At 38.1% G+C, this 21,722-nt stretch overlaps 1 protein-coding gene and 1 pseudogene across 1 annotated transcript in view; both read right to left on the bottom strand.

The window, feature by feature from the left end:
• Nucleotides 1-11,655: 11,655 nt before the first annotated feature.
• ZDHHC15 (zDHHC palmitoyltransferase 15) overlaps nt 11,656-21,722 on the bottom strand; it is a gene marked incomplete at its 5' end in the record, with an annotated part of 115,960 nt that continues 105,893 nt past the window's right edge. Inside the window, 1 exon segment of the mRNA XM_027769140.1 lies at nt 11,656-12,575.
• LOC102499917 (cyclin-G1 pseudogene) overlaps nt 19,306-21,722 on the bottom strand; it is a 15,099-nt pseudogene continuing 12,682 nt past the window's right edge.

The raw sequence follows: 21,722 nt of genomic DNA, 5'->3' as shown, positions 1-21,722 counted from the left end.
CCCCACAAAAAAAAAAAAAGAAAGAAAAGAAAAAAAAAATCTATTGTTTAGTGGTCATCTTTATCAATTTTCTTAGCTGCATCTTCTGGATAACTTGTTGCAGCTTCTACATCTGCACTGGCTGCTTCATTTTGTACATTTATGTTATAAAGATGGCTTCTGAAACCTCATGAACTGGGAACCAGCAGTTAGCATAATGGCTACGTCGCTGGACTCCCACGTAGTCGACCGCGGTTCGCATCCTGGACTTGGTGGCTTAAAACTCACGCCGGGCACGTGTGCGTGCGTGCCCAAGATCCCAAGAGGAGAATGGAGGAGAAGGGATTGCAGCATGACCATCCTCCCTGGGGGGGTGATTTCTCACTTTCTGTCTCTATGTCTCTCTCTGTCTGTCTGGCAAGCGCACGCACCCTATAGCGAAAACCTCTCAAAAAACAAAACAAAAAAAACCTCATAAACCAACCCCTGCTAGCTTCAAACTTTTCTTCTGCAACTTCCTCACCTCTTTAAGTCTTCATAGAATTGAAGAGAGAAAGACATTTTTCCTGGATTAGGTTTTGGTTTAAGGGAATCTTGTGGTTGGTTTGATCTCTGCAGACCTCTAAAATCTTCTCCATATCAATAATTAGACTGTTTCACTTTTTTACCTTTTGTGTGTTCACTAAGTAGCACCTTTTTTTTTTTTTTGAGAAGATTTTGCCTTGGGGAACATGTGCTTACCAGGGAGAGAGAAAGAGAGAGAGAGAGATACAGAGATAGAGACACTAAGAGGGAAAGTGAGAAATCACCCCCCAGGGGGGATGGCCACATTGCAATTCCTTCTCCATTCCCTTCCTGGGATCTTGGGGAAGCATGCACATACACGCAGTGTGATTTTCAAGTCACCAAGTCTGGGACTTGAACTGCTATGTGGGAGTCCAGCGACATATCTACAGTGCCAAAGGAAGTGAAAGACTTATTGAAAACTATAAAACACTGTTGAAAAAATTGTTAATTTCCTTCAAGAATTTTTTTTCTTTGTATTCACTACTTGGTTAACTGGTTCAAGAGACCTAGCTTTTGGCCTGAATTGGATTTTGACACTTCTTCTTCACCAAGTTTAATAATTTTTAGCTGTTAATTTAAAGTGAGAGAGTTGTGACTCTTTCACTTGAACACTTAGAGGCCATTGTAAGGTTATTAATTGGTGTAATTTCAATATGTGTGTCAGGGAATAGGGTGGCCCAAGGAAAGGGAGAGAAATGGAGGGATGGCTAATGGACCAGACAGAACACACGGGACACTTAAAAATTAAGTTTACTATTTTATGTGGACATGACTTGCGGCACCTGAAAACAGTGACAATAGTAACATCAAAGATCATTGATTGCAGATAACCATAATTGGTATAATAATGAAAATGTTTGAAATATTGTGACAGTTTCCCAAATGTAACACAAACATGAAGTGAACAAGTATTGTTGGAAAAATGGCACTGATATATTTGCTTGACACAGGGTTGTCACAAACCTTTAATATGTATAAAGTGCAATATCTGTGAACCACAGTTAAGTGAAGTACAATAAAATGAAATATGCTTACATGTGGTGTAAACTAAGGGTTCAACTTAATTTTTTTTTGGATGTATATATCCAATTGTATCAGCACCATCTTGTGAGGAGATTATTCCCTTCCCATTGAATAGACATGGCACTCATACAAAATCATTTGACCATAGATGTATGTGTTTATTTCTGGACTCTTGCTCCTCTTGCATTGTTTATATGTCTATCTTTTTGCCAATAGCACAGTGTTTTTATTATTGTAACTTAGTTGTAAACTTTGATAATGAGAAATGTGAATCTTCTTAATTTGTTCTGCTTTTCCAAGATTATTTTGGCTGTTTGTGGCTCCTCGAAAATTCCATATGAATTTAAGAATCAGCTTTTCCCTATTTGCAAAAAAGCCTGATGGGATATTGATAGAAATTAATATGTTGAATCTGTGGATTACTTTGAGTAGTATTGACATCCTAACACGTCTTTCTATTGTGAGCACTAGACTTGTTAAAAACCTAAATAAATGGATGACTTTCCATTTATTTAGGTTTTTAACAATTTTTTCAACAGTTTATTATTGTTTTCAATAAATCTCTCACCTCCTTTATTAAATATAAACATAGGTATTTTACTCTTTTAGATACTATTGTGAATGGAATTACTCTTAATTTTCTTTTGAGAAAATTTTCCTCATGAACCTTAACTGAAGTGCTCAATTTTTAAAAATTAACTCAGACCTGGATTTTTTTCTTTTTTTAGAGGTTTTCACCTTTCTCTCACCAGGGAGAGAGAGACAGTGAGAGTGAAAGTGACTTGCATCCCTTGGGGGATGGCAATGCTATAATCCCTTCTTCTCTATTCTCCTCCTGGGATCTTGGGCATACATGTACACGGACCCATGTGATTTTCAAGTCACTGGATCTGGGACTTGAACCACAGTTAGTCATGTGGGAGTCCAGCAATGTAACTGCTACACCATCTGCTGCTCCCCAGACCTGGATCTTAAGTATGTTATTTATGTATTTGCTATAGGTCACGTGTGTTCACCAGAGAGATGGAGAGAGAGAGAAAAAGAGACAGAAAGTGAAAAATCACCCCCCAGGGGGATGGCCACACCACAATACCTTCCCTTCATTCTCCTCTCAGGATTTTGGGCGCGCATGCACACATGACCAATGTGAGTTTTGAGCTGCCACATCCAGGACTTGACCCATAGTTGACTACATGGGAGTCCAGCAAAGTAACCATCATGCTATCTGCTGGTCCCTAAAGTAGGAAGTTTTTAACAGCATTTTTATTTTGTAGAGACAGGATTTCACTATGTTGTCTAGGATGGCCTTGAACTTGCAATCCTCCTGCCTCAATCTCCAGGCTAGCTGTGATTATAGATTCATGCCACTTTACTTAGCTTTAAGATAGGAATTTTTGAATATGTGAATGTATTTCAGAGTCTCTAAAAATCCTCTGAAATTGTAAAATTATGTGCGTGTGTGCATATAAAATATATGGAAAAAAAGGAAAAAAATAGAAGGGCTCAAAGTTTAGGGGAAAGGAAAAGCAAATGTTAATGTTTCCTGTGACAGCCAGTGGCATGGTTGTTAAGGTGCTGACTGGTTCCACAGTTTGAGTCCTGGACCTGGTGGCTTGACACTCAGGTTGGGAGGGGCCCACAGGTGACATGATGGTTAAGGTGCTGGATTTCCACATGGTTGATGAAGGTTCAAGTCCCAGAACCAATGACTTACACATCACTTTGGGCATGTGTGTGCACATGCCCAAAATCCTGAGAGGAGAATGGATGAGAAGGGATTTATGGCATGGCTATCCCTCCTAAGGGGTAATTTCTCACTTTCCCTCTGTCTGTCTCTCCCCAGAAAATGCATGTGCCTTATGAGGAAAATATTAAAAAAAAAAAAAGGAAAACATGCCGGACATATGTGCATGCATGCCCAAAATCTGGAGGAGAATGGATTGCAGCAAGGTCTATTTACATTGTAATGGTCCGGAGTAAAGAGTAAGACTTCAGACTTTGGTTATGACAACGACACAACACTGGCCATGAATAAGGGCCACTAGACCTCTAAAATACTTATTTAAAGGAAAGAAATGTTTTAATGAAATTTCAATATGTAAGATGTTTTGTAGGATAGAAACTCCTGGCTTTGAGCTCAAAGACTCCCAGGGTGAATGGCTCCAGAAACCTGAACAGAAATTTTATTAAGGCTTTGCCATTCAACAAAGCCCATGAGGGGACCAGCAGATGGCCTGATGGTCACATCGCTGGAGTTTCACATGGCCGACTGTGGTTTGAGTCCTGTACCCTGCAGCTTGAAACTCTCACTGGGTGCAGTGCGTACATACTAATTATTGAAGTCTTTGGGAGTCCTGCTCTGAATTTTGCCCTTAAAAATGCATGTAGGGAACACCTTGAGAAGACTGGGTCTTTTCACCATGAGTTGCCAGCTCTCCTTGCTTTGTATATTACAATAAAACTGTATTTTCCTTCATCACACCATGTGCCTACAGTTTTATTTGTAGTGCTTGAGTGAGTGAACCAGATTTGTGTTTGGTAAAGTTTTATTTTTATTTTTATTAAATTTATTTATTTATTTTTATTTACCAGGTTTTCTGCTGAGAATTCACTCTGGAAAGCCAAAAAGGACAGGCCTTTAGAAGAAGACTGAGTCCTCCATGGAAGCTGAGAACTAGTACTTTCAGAAAATAAAAGAAATAAAGATTTTCTGCTGAGAAATCAACCTGGTAGAGCCCCTTGTATCCTTCTCTCTGTCTCTGAATAGTATTAGGGTCAACATATTCCTCAATTCCCACTGAATCTGCTGCATGAAGAGAGAAAAATGGAATGGCAGTGAGTTTGCAGAACACCTCCTCCTGCACGCCTCTGATTGCGCAGATTGAATTTCTTGAAATTAGGAAGAAATGAATAATTTATCAGATTACTAGAAATCATCGTAGAGGCACAAGTATATAAGAAACCAAAAAAATACCTCTCCCCCAAGGGAAAAGAAGAACTCCTCTTCATCTCTCCTCCATCTATTGAAGAAACCAAAGTTTCAGAGAAAGAAGTTACCAAAATGTCAGAGAAAGAATTCAGAACATTCATAGTGACAAAGCTTTATTAATGGGAACAAAAAAGAAACAATGAACGCCAGGAAATGAGGAAGTGTTCTTGCAAGATCTGAAAAAGGAAATACACCATAAAAAAGAATCAAATAGAAATGTTAGAGGTGAAGGCTATAACACAGGAAATCAAGACCTCCCTTGAAAGTATTAAAACCAGACTAGATCAGGACCAGCAGTTGGCGTAATGGCTATGTTGCTGGACTCCCACGTAGTCGACTGTGGTTCGACTCCTGGACCTGGTGGCTTAAACTCACGCTGGGTGCATGTGTATGTGTACCCAAGATCACGAAAGGAGAATGGATGAGAAGGGATTGTGGTGTGGCCATCCCCCCTGGGGGGTGATTTCTCACTTTCTGTCTCTCTGTTTCTCTCTGTCTTTCTGGTGAGTGAATGCACCCTATAGCAAAAACAAACAAACAAACAAACAAAAAACAAGAAAACAAAAACAAAAAACAAAAAACAAAACCAAAAAAACACAAACCTCTCCAAAAAAAAAAAAGATAAAAGCAGACTAGCTCATACAGAAAATCTAATCTCATATGTAGAAGACAGAATCACTGAACTAGTAAAATCCACCACAAAGACTGAGAAAATAACCTCCCAAAATGAGAATAATACACAAGAAATACTAGATACCATTAAATGTCCAAACATCTGGATAATCAATATCCTAGAAGGTGAAGAGACTAATAAGGGAATTGATAATCTATTCCATGAAATCCTGAAAGTAAACTTTCCAAATCTAAAGAGGTATTCACAGATCCAGACCCAAATACAAAGGACCCCAAATAGGATCAACTGAAGAAGATCTTCTCCAAGCCCCATTATAGCCAGATTGACCAAAACCACAAAGTCAGGATACTAAGACTGGCAAGAGGGAAATGTCAAGTTACCTAAAAAGGGTATCCCATCTGGCTAGCAGTGGATCTGTCATCGGAAACAATGTGAACAAGGAAAGAATGGGAAAACATACTCAGTGTTGAGTGAAAAAACAATTTCAACCAAGAATACTATATCTGGCAAGATTATCCTTCACATAGGATGACAAGGGGAGAACATTCTCAGATAAACAAAACCTGAAAGAATTTAGACGCCAGACCAGTTCTCCAAGAAGTTCAGAAGGGAGTGCTATATCATGAAAACTAAGGTCAGACACACCAAAATAACAATTTAAAAACAACTAAGAAAATGGCCAGCTTAATGGTAGGGACAAGTCCAGAGTTGATTGTTATCTTCCAGAATTTAAATGGAAAGATCTGACCACAACAGAAGATAAAGTACATGAGTTTGAATTGGTGAAATAGAATTTTATAACTTTTGACTAAACATTACTGATCTTCTTCTATCCTTTGTTTTCCAGAGTTAAGGACTTTTATCTTCTCTTGAGTCGTGTACAGGTCCATGTACCTATTATTTGAAGAGAATCCTAACCTATTTCCTGGCTTTAAGTCTTAAGCAAAGTTCTTAAGCAAATTTCTCTAAACATTTTGTGATTTTAATTTATTAAAGTTAAAACTGCTTTTCTTGAAATAAAAAAAATATTAAAAAATCTATTTAATGACCACAGTAAGTTATATGGCCTCAGCTAGGTGCTACTTTATAGTATATTCATTATATCCACATAATTTCATGCCTAAAGTCAACATATGTTCACAAATATGTATATATCAGCTGAACTTGCTATTGAAAGTATTTATATTAAGATATTTTATGAATCAACCTTATTTGGGGCTTACTTAATGAGGGGCCTTACAAATACTTCTCTGGAGGTAATACATGATTTAGAAGCAGATGAGCTACTATGTTTTTTTCTCAGGACCATAGTATTCTTTTTTCAGGTGATATGCATCTGGAGAATAATAAATATACTGAGGTAGCAAACAGGAACCCTAAGAATATAGTTAAGTTATAGGCCCAAAATGAAATCATAAAATGGCTAAGCATTACTCACAGAGACAGCGTGGAGTGGTGGCTCAGTGATTGACCTAGCAGCAAGACTGAGACCCAAGAATTAACAATTTTTTCCAGACCCCACGACATTTGGAAGAAAAGGTAATGGTTTTTATAGCCCCAAATTTTTGACAACGAATCTCCTGACCTTTGTACACTCTGCAAAATTAAGAGAAATAACCAGATCCATCCAACAGATGACCTTTATCATGGTAGAAGGAACATGAACCCTATTTAGAACAAGCCTGGACAAAGCCCCTCTGAACCAAACAATCCTCTCCTACCAGTCTGACCTAGCCCCTCCTCAGCAACTCATTTTTCCAGGACCTGCTCCCTGCTTGGGAGCTCTGTTCTTCCTTCTCCCTCTTTTCTCTTCCATTCTCCTTTTGGGATTCTGGGGACACAAGCACATATGCCTGGCATGATTTTTAAGCCACTTGGTCATAGACTCGAACTGCAGTCCACCATGTAGGAGTCCAGTGCTATAACCACTAAACCACCTGCTGACCCCTCCCTTCTCCCTTTTTTTTTTTGAGAGTTTTTTGCTATAGGGCACATGGGCTCACCAGACAGACAGAGAGAGACAGAGAGACAGAAAGCGAGAAATCCCCCCCCAGGGGGCATGGCCATGCCACAATCCTTTCTCCTCCATTCTCCTCTTGGGATCTTGGGCACGCACGCACACGCGCCTGGTGTGAGTTTTAAGCCACTGGGTCCGGGACGCGAACCGTGGTCGACTACGTGAGGGGTCCAGCGACATAGCCACCTCTTTATAAACTCTACTTGCTATCGCCTCTCTCTATGTTTCTAATTCTTCATGAGCATGAGACAAGAACCCATGTCCTTCTGTGGGTGCTGGGCCTGATCACCCCTGCACCCATTCATCAGTAGTCTTCAGTATAAGACAAAGCAAACTGGATTTCACAACACCATTAGGCACATAAGACAAGTTATTTATTTTTCTTTTTATTTATCATAGTGGCAGAGTGTAAGGAAAAAGATGTGTGAGGCTGAGTAGAGACTAAACATGATTAAGGGCCACGAATATAGTCAGCTTTCTAAGTCATTGTTGTTAATTTCCTAACTCATATTCATGTAAGAACATAAGAGAACACAGGGGGAGGGAGTGTTCAGAAGATGAGATGTTATAGAGTAGTCTGTATACCACACATACCAATCAACCTGGGAATGAATAAACTCCACTATACCCCCATGAAATGAGATGTATAGAAACATGTCAGAGTGGTCTGAAACTTCAGGCTTTGAAAAAAATGTTTAACAAAACCATAATATAAAAAAGACAACAATTTTATGCATGTACTTTTAATAAAGAACATAGGAAGATAAAGCTGGCCAGCATTATTTGTTAGTACTTCTGTGACAAGACACATAGTTTTAGGAATACCATATACAATCACTTTGAACAGATTGGTGGGAAAAGGATTTATAGCAAATTGGCAACTTAAACTTAACTGCTCAGGTACCCCCTGCCCTTCTTTTTCTGGCTCTCCATGACAGTTCATGTATTACCAAGATCCAGTCCCAGCTTTCCTGGCTGTGTTCCGTTGCTGATTTAGTCAGCAGAGTGAAAGCAATTATTCCTTGACTGCATTTTATTGTTCTTTTGCTTTAATTGCATTCCCTACTATGAGTCCATTTCCTGATATATTGAATTTGTTGTCTGTTTTAATTCATTCTGCTGATGGTCACATACCAGGCTACTCCAAAGAACACATTTAATGATTTTGGACACTGTGCAAAATACAAATCTAGCCCTTTTGGGGAAGTAAGCAGTCATGAGTGCGTGTTATTAGGAGTCATTCATTCATTATTATATTGGGTCACTGAAAAATTCATGATGCATTTTTTTCTATGCAAAAATGCATCATGACTTTTCTGATGCCCCAATATTATGTAACACCCACTTATGAAAGGCTACCATTTAATATGGTACATTACAGCTATGGCTAAAGAAGTGCCAATGTACCATACCTCACTATTTCCTACTAATTGGATGGGGCTCATGAAATTTAAAAGAATGTGGGACTTGTGGAAAGGTCTGATGATCATGTGAGATTCCCTCTGTGCCCCTGCATAGAACATTTCTTTTGTACCAACTGAGTTTCTATGCCATTCTGGGAGCAGAAATTCTGAAATCTTTAAATAGAATGGTCTTCATTTGCTGTGATTGTTGGAATTTTTTCTAAAAGGATAGGACACAATATAGTTTCTTAAAGTATTTGCTCCTGATGACCAGGCAGCCTGCTTTAAGGGAAGTGTTGTGTGTGTGCGTGTGTTGTGTAGATATGTTGATAAGGGGCAAAAAGGGTAGACTTGTAATGACTTACATTCCTGTGTATTGGAGCCTTCTTAAGTTTCAGGTACATATTATGATAATGTATATTCAATATTCTTAAAACATACCTGCTAAGATTGTGCTTAAATCTCCACTAACCTCAATGTCTACATGCTGTATAATTTGGCATAAACATGGGGAAGCACATTCTTTTCCCTGGTAAAGACATCCCTGAGATCGGGCTCTTTGGGTTCCACAGGAGATAATGGCACTGCCTGATGCTATGTAGTGTAAAATACATACATCACACAGAGCCAGTGGGGGAAAGAGGCATATACTGCATTTTTTATCTCATAGAAAATAAGAGTTGTATTAGAAAATAAGATTTTTATAAAGAGCTTACTTTAAGATTTTGGAGAAAGTGGGACTCTTTGATATGACTCTGTCCTAATTGTTCTCAGTTTCTCCATGTTAGTTCCACAACTGGGAAGTCAAGTCGCTAACAGTACACTGGACATGGTAACTCTGAGCTCTGCCCAAGATAGTTATGTGCTTTGGGAGGCACTTCATCTCTTTTGCCCTTAAAATTTCCAACTGTACCATGGAGAAAAGTTTTTCTATTCTCTCTCTTTTCAAGGACATTGTTGGAATAAGTGGAAAAAATACTAACCAAGTACTCCAGGCTCTGCAAGAACAAATTTGCAATGAGAGAATAAAGAGTGGAGCACACTAGTTTTCTCAGAAATATGGTTATGGTTTATCTTTTCACTTCAGTCCTGCAATTAAAGACAAAAAGAACACTAGAGATTTACATAGTATGTTTTAGCTGTACAATCCTACAATAAATATCATCATTTTTTGAATTAAGAAGGTGAGTACTAAAGATTAGGGAATGAGATCCAACAGAAGTTATTGGATGGGGCTTCAAGGAAAAACAAGCAAAGGAACCAGATCAGGGTATGCTAATTATTATACAAATCTCTGTCTTTTTGATCAGTAGTCAATCAGTTGGATGCCTATGTACAAAGGTCAATACTCAAATGATCCATGGGGAGAGATATTATCAGAGACTATGAACTACTGAGATTACATCACTAAGATAGGACTAAGTTTCTTTGTTCCTCCAGGTTGCCAGGTAAAACCCTGAAATATTTGGCCTTTTGAAGATAGTGTAAGTCTGTGAGACATTAAACAATCAGTTTTGCATTATTGCTATCATGAATTTTATCTTTCCAGTGCTTCCCCGTGTTTTACTGATACTCTTGTGACCTGGTTTCTGTGAGAGCTGAGTGCTAATATACTTGTGCATCAAAGTTCTTGAAGTTCTTGATGCCTTCCTGACTTTGAATCACAGCAGCTGCCCTCTCTACTTAAACTCTTGACAGAAGATGATAGGTGGGACAGGTGAAGATTGCTTTGGGACCCACTGACAGTTTAATAAGTAAAAGCTCTACATTTAGAGAAAGCTATACTTCTATATGAATAAAAAGCAAGATTTGCCCAAAATAAGACCATCTGGATGACCAAGTAAGCTTTCAAGAGAAACCTAAATAAGAGAGTGTATTTTTTAAAGAATTATTTATTTTTATTTTATTTGTTACTATTATTATTTTTGTTTTAACTTTACCAGAGAGAGAAAGAGAAAGGGAAAGTGAGAAAGCAAGCTGCCAGGTCCAGTATTCGAACCATGGTCAGCCATGTGGGAGTCCAGCACCCCAACCACTGAGCCACCTGCCAGTCCAACAAGAGAGTGTTTTAGAGGGAGAGTGGAAGGAATTTTTTATTTTCTATCTGAACATAGAAGATTTCATCATGAAACCTAGTGTGCATAGTCTTGCAGGCTGTTTCTTAGCTTTAGAGTTTGAGAAATAACCCCTATTCCTAACAGATCTAATTCCATGTAGCATTCTCTCAAAGCAATGTTTACTGCAATCCATTTAATTTATGCAAAAAGTATCACTTTGGTCAAAATCACCTAGGTTTTTTTTTTTATTGCTTTAAGTAGCAAGACTGCTCACCACAGCTCCACTGAATTGTCTGTGGTAGACAATTATTTTACTCAAAAAGGTTTTGGGGGTACCATTTAGTAAACTTAGCCATCTCTCTAGAATCTCTTTGCCTTGATATATGTAAGATCCCTCTAACACCCACGGATCTCTTTGTTAGAGTTAGGAGTCTTATTGACAGCAGCTGGGTAAAGAGCTGGGTGAAAATGAAAAACATAAATACTTTAAGGTATTATTATTATAAAGAAGCAGCATTAGCATCCATATTAATTGAGTCAGGCACTGGGACTGAAAGAAAGATTGATTATAAGTAAATGGGAAGTGGATCTTAGTGGCAGAGCTACCACTGAAGCTAAAAATAAAAAGGATTGGTGTATTACTCTTTAGTTATCACTATCTGTATATTAACCTCTGCTGTGCAAACACAGATCTCTAGTGCTAATCCTCAGGCTAATGTCAGCTGTGACACTTTACTCTTAGGAATAGTACTGTAATTAAACCTGAAAAATCACTCTTAAAACCCTCAAATAAGGGTCAACAGGTGGCATGGTGGTTAAGGCGCTGGAGTCCCACATGCTTGACCATGGTTGGAATCCAATGGCTTGAAAAATCACTCCAGGCAAGTGTGCATGCATGCCCGAAATCCCAAGAGGAGAATGTATGAGAAGGGATTATGGCAGGGCCATCCTCCCTAGGGAGTGATTACTCACTTTCCCTCTCTCTCTGTCTCTCTCTGGTGAGCACACGCACCATATGGAAAAAAAAAGTAAAAAATGCTTTTTTAAACCCCCAAAACCCTCAACTAAATCTGTGGTCCCTAATTTAGACTTACAGTTTTTCTTTCATTACAAAAATAATTCATAAAGTATAAAATAAGGCTAGGTATCAGAGAAATGAATAAAAGTAATTTTAGAGTTCTACCACAACCTGGCACTAAAGTCTTTAAAACACCGTTATGTTTAGTGAAGTGGAAATCTGATCAGAGCTTCTCTATTACTTGTGGAGCTTTCAAGACATCTGTGACAAAGAACAAGTTTTACATTGCTGTCCAATTTTCAGTCCACAGACCTTGATTATAGCATATTGAATCATCCTCTCAAATTTTAGATATCTGATATAGGTATGGTTCAAAACTCAGGAAATGTTAAAATTACTATTAAGGGAAAAAGCATGATTAAAGAACCCTGATTTTCCCAACAATGCAGAATTTTGTATGGACATGCTGCACATATACATGTTTATAAATGCACATTCACACAAGCAGAAGATATAGTCTGATTCTCCTCCATACCAAAAAGACTGTATAGATATAATTAATAGTCTTTCTAGCAGACTCCAAGAAAATCTAAATTCCCTTTTACCTGAGAAGATGAATGAAAAGATACATATTTTATGTCTAGTCTTTTATGAATTGGAAGAGGGGAAAAGAAGAAAGAGAGGAAAATTAGTTTGAATTACTTGCTACCAGATTGGAGTTCCATCAGCAAATTAAATAACTTGTAATGTTCTAAAATACCCGCATAGAAATTTTTTGATGGAATGTTTTCAAACTGTGAATCTTTCAATCCAACATAGTGACATATTATGAAGGTTAGAATGGTTCCCAACACTGCACTCTGTAAGCCTCAAGGAAGATGGTGGGTCCTGAAAATGAAAAGAAGAAATTCACAGGTGAGAAGAACACTGTAAACATCCACATATTAATACTCAGTAGGCAATACTATGCAGCCATTAAAGTTACACTCATGAGGGACCAGCAGAAGGTGTAATGGCTATGTCGCTGGACTCCCACATAGTCGACCACAGTTCGAGTCCGGGATTCAGCAGCTTAAAGCTAACACTGGGCACATGTGCGTGCATACCCAGGATCCCAAGAGGAGAATGGAGGAGAAGAAACTGTGGCATGGCAATCTTCCCTGAGAGGGTGAATTGCTTTCTGTCTCTCTCTGTCTTTCTAGTGAGCACATGCACTGTATAGCAAAAATCTCTCTAAAAAAATTACATTCATGAAGAGCATGGATCAACATTGAAAAATGTTAAGTGGAAAAGGCAGGATGTAAAATTATATAGGGAGAGTTATAGTTATTCATTTACTTTTTAGAGGCTTTTGCCTTAGGGTGTGTGCCCTTGCTGGAGAGAGAGAGAGAGACAGAGACAGAGACAGTGAGAAGGAAAGAGATAAATCACCCCCTCTAGGGTGGATGGCCGCACTGTAATCCCTTCTTCTCCATTCCCCTCCCAGGATGGTGGGCACCCACACCTATGCACCCAATGTGTTTCCAGCTACAGATTTCAGGACTTGAACTGTGGTTGGCCATGTGGGAGTCAAGCAATGTAAAGGCTATGCCATCTGCTGGACCATATTTATTTATTTATTTTTAACAGTTCTTTTTGTCTTAGGGTGTGTGCACTTGCCAGAGAAAGAGAGACAGAGAAAGTGAGAGAGAAACTGAGAAATTATCCCCCCAGGTGGCATGGCCACGCTACAATCCCTTCTCTTCCATTCTCCTCCTGGGATCTTGGGCATGTACACATGTGTCCAGTATGATTTTTAAGCCACTGGGTCCGAGACTCATACTGCAGTTAGCCATGAGGAAGTCCAGCAATGTAACTGGTACACCATCTGCTGGCCCTGTGTTATAGTTATATTTAACCCTAAAGTTATATCTGGAAAAAAAGACAGGAAATATACTAAACTGTTGGAAGCGGCAGATTCATGAACAATTTATTTTCATTTTTTCTACCTTCTACTTTATTTTCCAAAATTGTTTTAGTAAATACTTGATGATTTGGTAATTCAAAAATATTTTTTTAAATCCACATGAAAATAGAATAAGATTTGAAATTGAGCAATTCTGAATTCAACTTTTTGAATTTGCCACTTGCTATCTCTATATAAATCTGGGAAAATAATGTCAATGGACCATAGTTTCCTCATCTGCAAACAGCAGATGGAGTAATGGCTACCTTGCTGGACTCCCATATAGTTGAACATGGTTTGAGTTCCGGACCTGGTGGCTTAAACTCCTAACAGGAATGTGTGCATGTGTGCCCAAGATCCTGAGAGGAGAAGGGATTGTGGCATGGCCATCCCCTCTGAGGGGTGATTTCTCTTTCTGTCTCTCTGTCTCTCTCTTTCTGGTGAGTGCATGTACCCTATAGCAAAAACCTCATACACACACACACACACACACACACACACACACACACACATATCTAAGGGACCATCAGATGGTGTAATGGGTATGTTGCTGGACTCTCATGTAGATGACCATGGTTCGAATCCTGGTTCTAGTGGCTTAAAACTTACGCTGGGCACACGTGCATGCATGCCCAAACTCCGAAGAGAAAAATGAAGGGGAAGGGCTATACCCTCTGGGGGTGTTTTCTCACTTTTGTCTCTCTGTCTCTCTGGTCAAGGCATGCTCTTTATCGCTAATACACACACACACACGTGTGTGTGTGTATATATATATGTGTATATATATATAAATTATCTGGCATGTAGTAGGTACTCAAGTAGCTATAATTAGTACAAGCTTTCTGGAGAATAATTTGGCAATATGAATTGAGTCTTTAAAAAGTTCATACTGGAATCAGCAGATGGCAGAATGGTTGCATCTTTGGACTCCCCATAGTTGATAGCAGTTCAAGTCCCAGATCTGGTGACTTGAAAGTTATTCCAGGCACATATGCATGTATGTCCAAAATCCCAAGATGAGAATAGAAGAGAAGGGACTGTGGCATGGTCATCTCCACTGAGGGGGATTTCTTGCTTTCTGTTTCCCTCTCTCCAGTGAGTGCATGTGCCCTATAGCAAAAATCTTTCTAAAAAAAAAGGTAAATAAAAAGCTTATGCCACTAATTTTGCTTCTATCATTCTTTCCTATGGAAATGACAATAAATGAGGAAAAGGTTTATATTTAATAATATTCACAGTCGTAGACATACTAGTGACAAATTGGATAAAAATAATTTTTTTTTGGAGAGGTTTTTGCTATAGGGTATGTGCGCTTGCCAGAAAGAGAGAGAGAGACAGAGAAACAGTAAGTGAGAAATTACCCTCCCCCGGGGGGGGGATGGCCAGCCGTAATCTCTTCTCCTCTCGGGATCTTGGGCATGCACACACATGTGCCCGGCGTGAGTTTAAGCCACCAGGTCCGAGACTCGAACCATGGTCAACTACATGGTAGTCCAGTGACATAGCTATTATGCCAACTGCTGGTCCCTGGATAAAATCTTAATGTTGGACAGTAGAGAAATGGTTAAATAAATAGCAGTACTGGGCTGGCCCCATGACCTAGTGGCTAAGGAGAGCTGGATCCCACATAGCCAACCATCATTTGAATCCCTGCACATGTGGCTCTACTACTTCCTTTCTCCTGGTATTTTTGGGGATTTTTGTTGTTTTTCCATTTTCCTGAGGTGTGCTATTAGGTTGTCTATTTGCTACCTTTCAGTTTCATCTTGTGAACACTAATTGCTATGAACATACCCCTTATGACTCCTTTCACTGTGTCCCATAGGTTATAAAAACTAGTGTGTACATTATCATTGGTTTCAAATAATTTTTTGATTTCAGTCTTAATTTATTCAGTAGTTGTGAAATCATTCAGAAGTAGGTTGTTTAGTTTTTATATTTTCAAAGTTTTGTTTTGTTTTCCTGCAGTTCATTTCACGTTTAATTCCACTGTGGTCAGAGAAGATGCTAGATATCGTTTCTATACCTTTGAATTTGTAAAGGCTTGTTTCGTGCCCTATTATGTGGTCAACTGTAGGAAATTTTCCATATGGGGATGACAAAAATGTATATTTTGTGATTGTTGGTGGAAAGTTCTATAGATGTCTGTCAAGTTTATTCATTATATGATATCATTTACGTCCTGTATGTCTTTGCTTATTTTTTTATCTGGATGATCTGTCCAAAGGAGAAAGTGGGGTGTTGTGATTCCCAATGATTTCGGTGTTGCGCTTTATCTCTCCCTTTAGATCTAGCAGTCTTTGTTTCACATATTTGGGTGCTCCAGTGTTGGGCGCATAGATATTTATAACTGTCATATTTTCTTGGTGAATTAGCACTTTTAATACTTTTAATACTGTTTTGAATATGTCTTCTCATTCTTTCCTTTGTCTCTTCTTACAAGTTTTGTCTTTAAGTCTATTTTGTCTGATATCAGTATTGTGACTCCATCCCTTTTCATTTCTATTTGCATGGAATATCTTTTCCCAACCCTTCCCTTTCTTTCTATGTATGTCTTTATCCACAAGGTGCGTTTCTTGTAGGCAGCAGAGAGAGGGCTCCTGTTTACTATCTATTCAGCAAGTCTGTGTCTTTTAATTGGAGAACATAATCCATTCACATTCAGAGTTATTATTGATATTTGCAGATTCATTCCAGCCATTTTTTAGCCATTTTCTTGGTTGTTTTTTGGTTCTTTTATTTCTGTCTCTAATTTTCCTGATATAGTTCTCCTTTCAGTACTTTTTTTATTTAAAAAAATTATTTCATTTAAATTTATTTATTTATTTTAATTTTACCAGAGAGGGACAGAGTGAGTAAGAGAGAGAGAGAGGGAGAAAGAGAAAATGAGAATGCAAGCTGCCAGTTCCAGTATTCAAACCACAGTTGGCCATATGGGAGTCAGCACCTTTGACCAGCATGCCACCTGTTGGACCCTCCTTTAAGTACTTTTTGAAGAACTGGATCAGTATTGATGAATTCTTTCAGTGTTGGATTATCTGACTTTTATTTTATTTGTTTTTTTTTTTTTCATTTGAAAGATAATCCTGCTAGATAATGTATTCTTGGTTGAAGTTGTTTCCTTTTAATGTTTTGAATATGTCTTCTCATTCTTTCCTTGCCTGCATTGTTTCAGTTGTGAGGTCTGATGTTAGCCTGCAGGACAATCTTTGTAAATAACTTGACATTTCTCTCTTGCCATTTTAATAATATTGTCTTTGTCTTTGACTTTGACTAATGTGGCTATGAGGTGCCATGGAGAGGATCTTATGCTGATTCTATTTGGGGTCCTTTGTATTTCTTGGTCTGGATGTCTGAATGTTTTTCTACATTTGGAAAGTTTTCTGCATGTATTCATAGAATAGATCTTTTATGCCCTTATTAGATTCTTTACTTTCTGGAGAACCTATTATTTGGATATTTGGGCATTTAACAGTGTCTTGTATTTCCTGTATGCTGTCATCATTTTTATTAAAAAAATTTTTTGAGAGGTATTTGCCTTAGGGCATGTGCACTTGCTGGGGTGAGAGAAACAGAGAGAGTGAGAGAGAAAGTGAGAAATCACCCCCAGGGGGATGGTCACATCATAATCCTTTCTCCTTCATTCTCCAGCTAGGATCTTGGACATTTATGCACTCGTGCCCGGAATGATTTTCTTTCTTTTTCTCTTTTTTTTTTTTTTTTTTGAGATTTTTTCTACATATAGGGCGCGTGCGCTCACCAGACAGACAGAGAAAGACAGAGAGAGAGAAAGCGAGAAATCACTGCCCCCCCCCCCAGGGGGGAAGGCCATGCCACAATCCTTTCTCCTCTATTCTCCTCTCGGGATCTTAGGCACGCACACACACGCACCAGGTGTGAGTTTAAGCCACCAGGTCCGGGACTTGAACCGCAGTCAACTACATGGGAGTCCAGTGACATAGCCATTATGCTAACTGCTGGTCCCTGCCCGGCATGATTTTCATGCCACTGGGTCTGGGATTTGAACCATGGGAAGCCTTTGGGGAGTCCTGTGATGTAAGTGCTATGTTATCTGCTGGTCCCTTCTTTTTAAAAATTTTTGGTTATTTTTTATATATATATATACACACATTTCTATTATGGATACAAACGTCACCTGTTTCCAATAATAAATATTAAAATTAACTTAATGAATACGCCAAATTCATTATTAATGATCTGTATTTTTGCTTTATATAAAATGCCCTCAAATCTAAATATAATTCCCATGTGGGAATAAAGTCCATGTCTCTGGATTATATATTCCTTGTATTATGGGTACCAAGAAACCATATATACTGTCCATAATCCTCAATATGCCTTCGAAGAGCATTTGTGAAATGATTTTGATGTAAACCTCATAATTTAAAAGTTAATATTTAAATTAAGTAGGTTACCATTTTTGTTACCACCTCAACACAACATATTGGTCCAATATAGAAAGTTAGATCAGTGTTAGAAATGAAGATTCACTGCTAATTTTCCCAGGCTTGTTATTAGTGTTTCACATTTATGATTTTAGTTTTGATTTGGATGCTTCACAGATGAATCCAAATGTATATATAATACCACAGCATTACAAATCAGGCAGCAGTTTTCGTAAGTTTGGTAACATCATGTAAATCCAATTGTGCCGTTTTGGGGCTACATAGCTTAAATCTGTTACAACACTGAAACCCAAAGGTCAAGGTTCAGAAAGCAAGCTTAAGAGAAGTTGTTTTTTTGTTACTGCATTAATCTACTTAAATAAACAAACAAACAAAAACCCTTACCAGAAATCTATCTAAATACTATTGGTCATATCTAACACTCATAATCATATGTAGATGTATTAAATGTTAACATTTGATTTGAAGGAGAAAAAGATGAATCACTGTGAATTAAGAAATTTAGATGGAAAGAATGAATATTATATTTTCAGTGACCTGGTTTATATTTTTAAATGTATATACCTACTTTCCAGTAGTCCAACTGATACAGCAACAATATGTAACCACAGTGCTGATGTCTCTATTCTCAGATAGTTCCTAACAGTTTCCAGTCACTCAATGTAGAGACTATTTGACATATCTTGCTTTTGCTTTATGTACAATATCCAGGTTTGTATTAATCATTCTTCTAAGTCTCAAATTAGTTTACGTATGGTTCAAACTTTTGATACTCTTATCCTACTCAAACTTGTGTAACTTCAAATGATTCAGAGCTTGAGTCTATGTATAGCAAGATGATACACAATAAAAGTATATTATTTTAGAGAAACTTTTAATATTCAGGCTATTGAGGATGTTGTTTTCTAAGCTGACAATTTATTGAAATGGCTAACATACTTATTAGAGATTGAATAAATCCTTACTCGGGGTGTTACTGTACCTTACATATGTTGGGTTGTCAGAAAAGTCATGATGTATTTTTTCTGTTTTTCTATGCAAAATGTGTCATGACTTTTCCAACAACCCCTAGTAAATGCCTTCAAATATTAGCCCACTAGATCAGTGAAGTAATTTTCCCCTTTGCTATTACAACTCCATTTTGTTTATTTTGAAGATAATATTTTAATCCTTCAATTGTAAAAGAAAATTATAGCATTGGAAAAATTTCTCTTTTGGAGAATAAAAATGAAAAAAAATTATAGACTTAAAGGACCCTTTCAGGAATTGTTGGAAGGTGAGTTATTCTGTAGTAACTATGCTTCAGTTGCCATGCAGGACACCCAGAAACTATCCATTTCAACTTTTGAATATTTGATTTGGAACACTTGTTTGATGAATACTAAATTAAACACTTGTATAAACTTGCCATAAGATCAAATCTCTGCCATTTATCTTGGAATGTTTCTGAAGAAATTCTATTCCTTCTGTTAACTCTACATACTTCTGTGCTTGGATCTCCAATGTGGTGATAGACAATGCCAACACAGAAGGCTTTGCTTCAGAAAATTATGATTCTGCAGTGACATGCCTTAAGTTGAGCTTCTAGTCTTTCAAAATTAAGGCTATTTTTCCTTTCAAATGGCAAGTTCTCTTGAATGAGTGAATAATAGAGTTGCAGAAACTGAAAGGTACTACTAGCTTTGACTTTCCAATACACCTTTTCCAATACAATCTTCTTCATTCTCATTGAATCTGAAATCATGAATCTATATTGACTAATTCAGATCAAGTCAGTTGCCAAAGGGATATTCCTTTCATCTTCTATTGATTTTACAGCCAAATAGAAGCAACTCCGTATACCCAACACACCCAAGGTGCTTGGGCTTTATCTTGGTAATGACTGCAAGCTGCTGGCCAGTAATCACCCTCCCTGGGCCTGCTCTCACCTCACTCCACAATATCAGAACTGATAGACCTGTAAAGCGAGGGGACTTGGGGGACAGAGAGGAGTGGTCCAGGGAGGGTGAGCCATCCTGGCTGGGGGTCTCTGCAGCACTGCTGAGACAACACTGCCCTAACCAGGGTCAGCTTGAAGCCAAAGGAACCACATCTGGCCTCTGGAGTAATGTATTGGAAGTCCTTATTGGTGGTTTTATCCATGTCTGAGGTTTTGTCTTCCACATCAGAGATTCCATCTTCGGTGTGGTCTAATCTGCTATTAATACTTTCAAGGGAGGTTTTGATTTCCTGCACTACAGTCTTCATCTTTAGAAGTTCTGTTTGATACTTTTATATGGTGACTCCAAATTGTGGAAGGACTTCCTCATCTCCTGGAGTTGGTTGTCTATTTTCTCTTGCATCTCATTTATTTTTGCTACTATGAATATACCAGATTCTTTTTCTGACACTTTTGTGATTTTCTTGGTTTGTTTTTCCATAGTTGGAGATGAATTATTGTGTTCCCTTGATGGGGATGTACTTCCTGGTTTTCTCATAGTTTAGATTCTTCTGCAATTTTTAGTCATTTGGTGATGTAGTCACTTGTTGCTAATTCTTTGGAGTAGATTTCTGTAGCTGTGTAGTCATGTGTTTTGTCGTGAATTAGTTCCATGGCAATTTCTCTCTGCTATTGTGGTTTGCAGTGTGGTTTCCACAGGGGGAGTCTTTTGTTCAGATTTAAGAAGTGTTTCTCCCTTTTTACTGGTGATTCTCTGGGGAGAGAGGATTCCTTCAGAGCTTGACAGTGTTCAGACGTTTGGCTACTATCTAGAATTTTCTTGTCCCTATGTGAGTATGGCTTCTAACTCTGAAACTGCAGGATCAAGATGGAGTTCTGGGACTATCTCAGTCAGGCCTTCTGGGCCCTAGGCTGGGCAGGGGGCTTCAGGTGGGGAGTAGCAGCTTGACTGAAACTAATTGACTAAAGGATATAGAAACACAGTATATAGATGTAAATACCAGATACAGGTTGTGTGAAAGAGGAGGGTCTGAGGAAGAACATGTAGAAGAAAAATAGGGAGGCAAAGCATTGATGGCTCAAAGAAATGTGGTATTATCCATTCAAGATATTTTGTAGTTTTATCAACTGTACTAGGGAAGAAATGTTCACCTGTTGAAATATCCATTTTGTAAGTCAAATAATAGTGTGATTGAATGTATAAAAGAAAATGAAATGAAAAAAGAGAAAAAGAAGAAAAAAAGATGAAGAATTGTTTATTATGAATAAGTGAAAAAACTGCTTGGTTGAAATGAATACACTCTTGGTAAAGATTCTGTAAAGATTTTTAAAATGACAAACTACAAAGGAAGTAGAATATTACACAAACATACTACAGTGGCACAGGTTAAGAGAATTCACTCAAATATTGAAAGAAATTCCATGGTGGGTAAAATATTATCAAACAGTATTGTATATCACAGAGAAATCTCTTGTGAAAGAAAGAATAGAAAGAATAAATCAATGAAGCTAAAAGAGAGAGAGAGAGAGAGAGAGAGAGAGAGCGCTGCTATTTCTGTCCTTCTAACTCTGAAACTGTAAGATTAGGATGGAGGTCTGGGACCAGCAGTTAGCGTAATGGCTATGTCTCTGGACTCCCACTTAGTCAACTGCGGTTTGCGTCCTGGACCCGGTGGCTTAAAACTCACGCCGGGGGAACCAGCAGTTAGCGTAATGGCTATGTC

Source organism: Tupaia chinensis, unplaced genomic scaffold, assembly GCF_000334495.1.
Source record: "Tupaia chinensis unplaced genomic scaffold, TupChi_1.0 Scaffold148734_1, whole genome shotgun sequence".
Taxonomy (NCBI): Eukaryota; Metazoa; Chordata; class Mammalia; order Scandentia; family Tupaiidae; genus Tupaia; species Tupaia belangeri.
The sequence above is the reverse complement of the archived record's forward strand: the minus strand, read 5'-3'. Positions and strand labels throughout refer to the sequence as shown.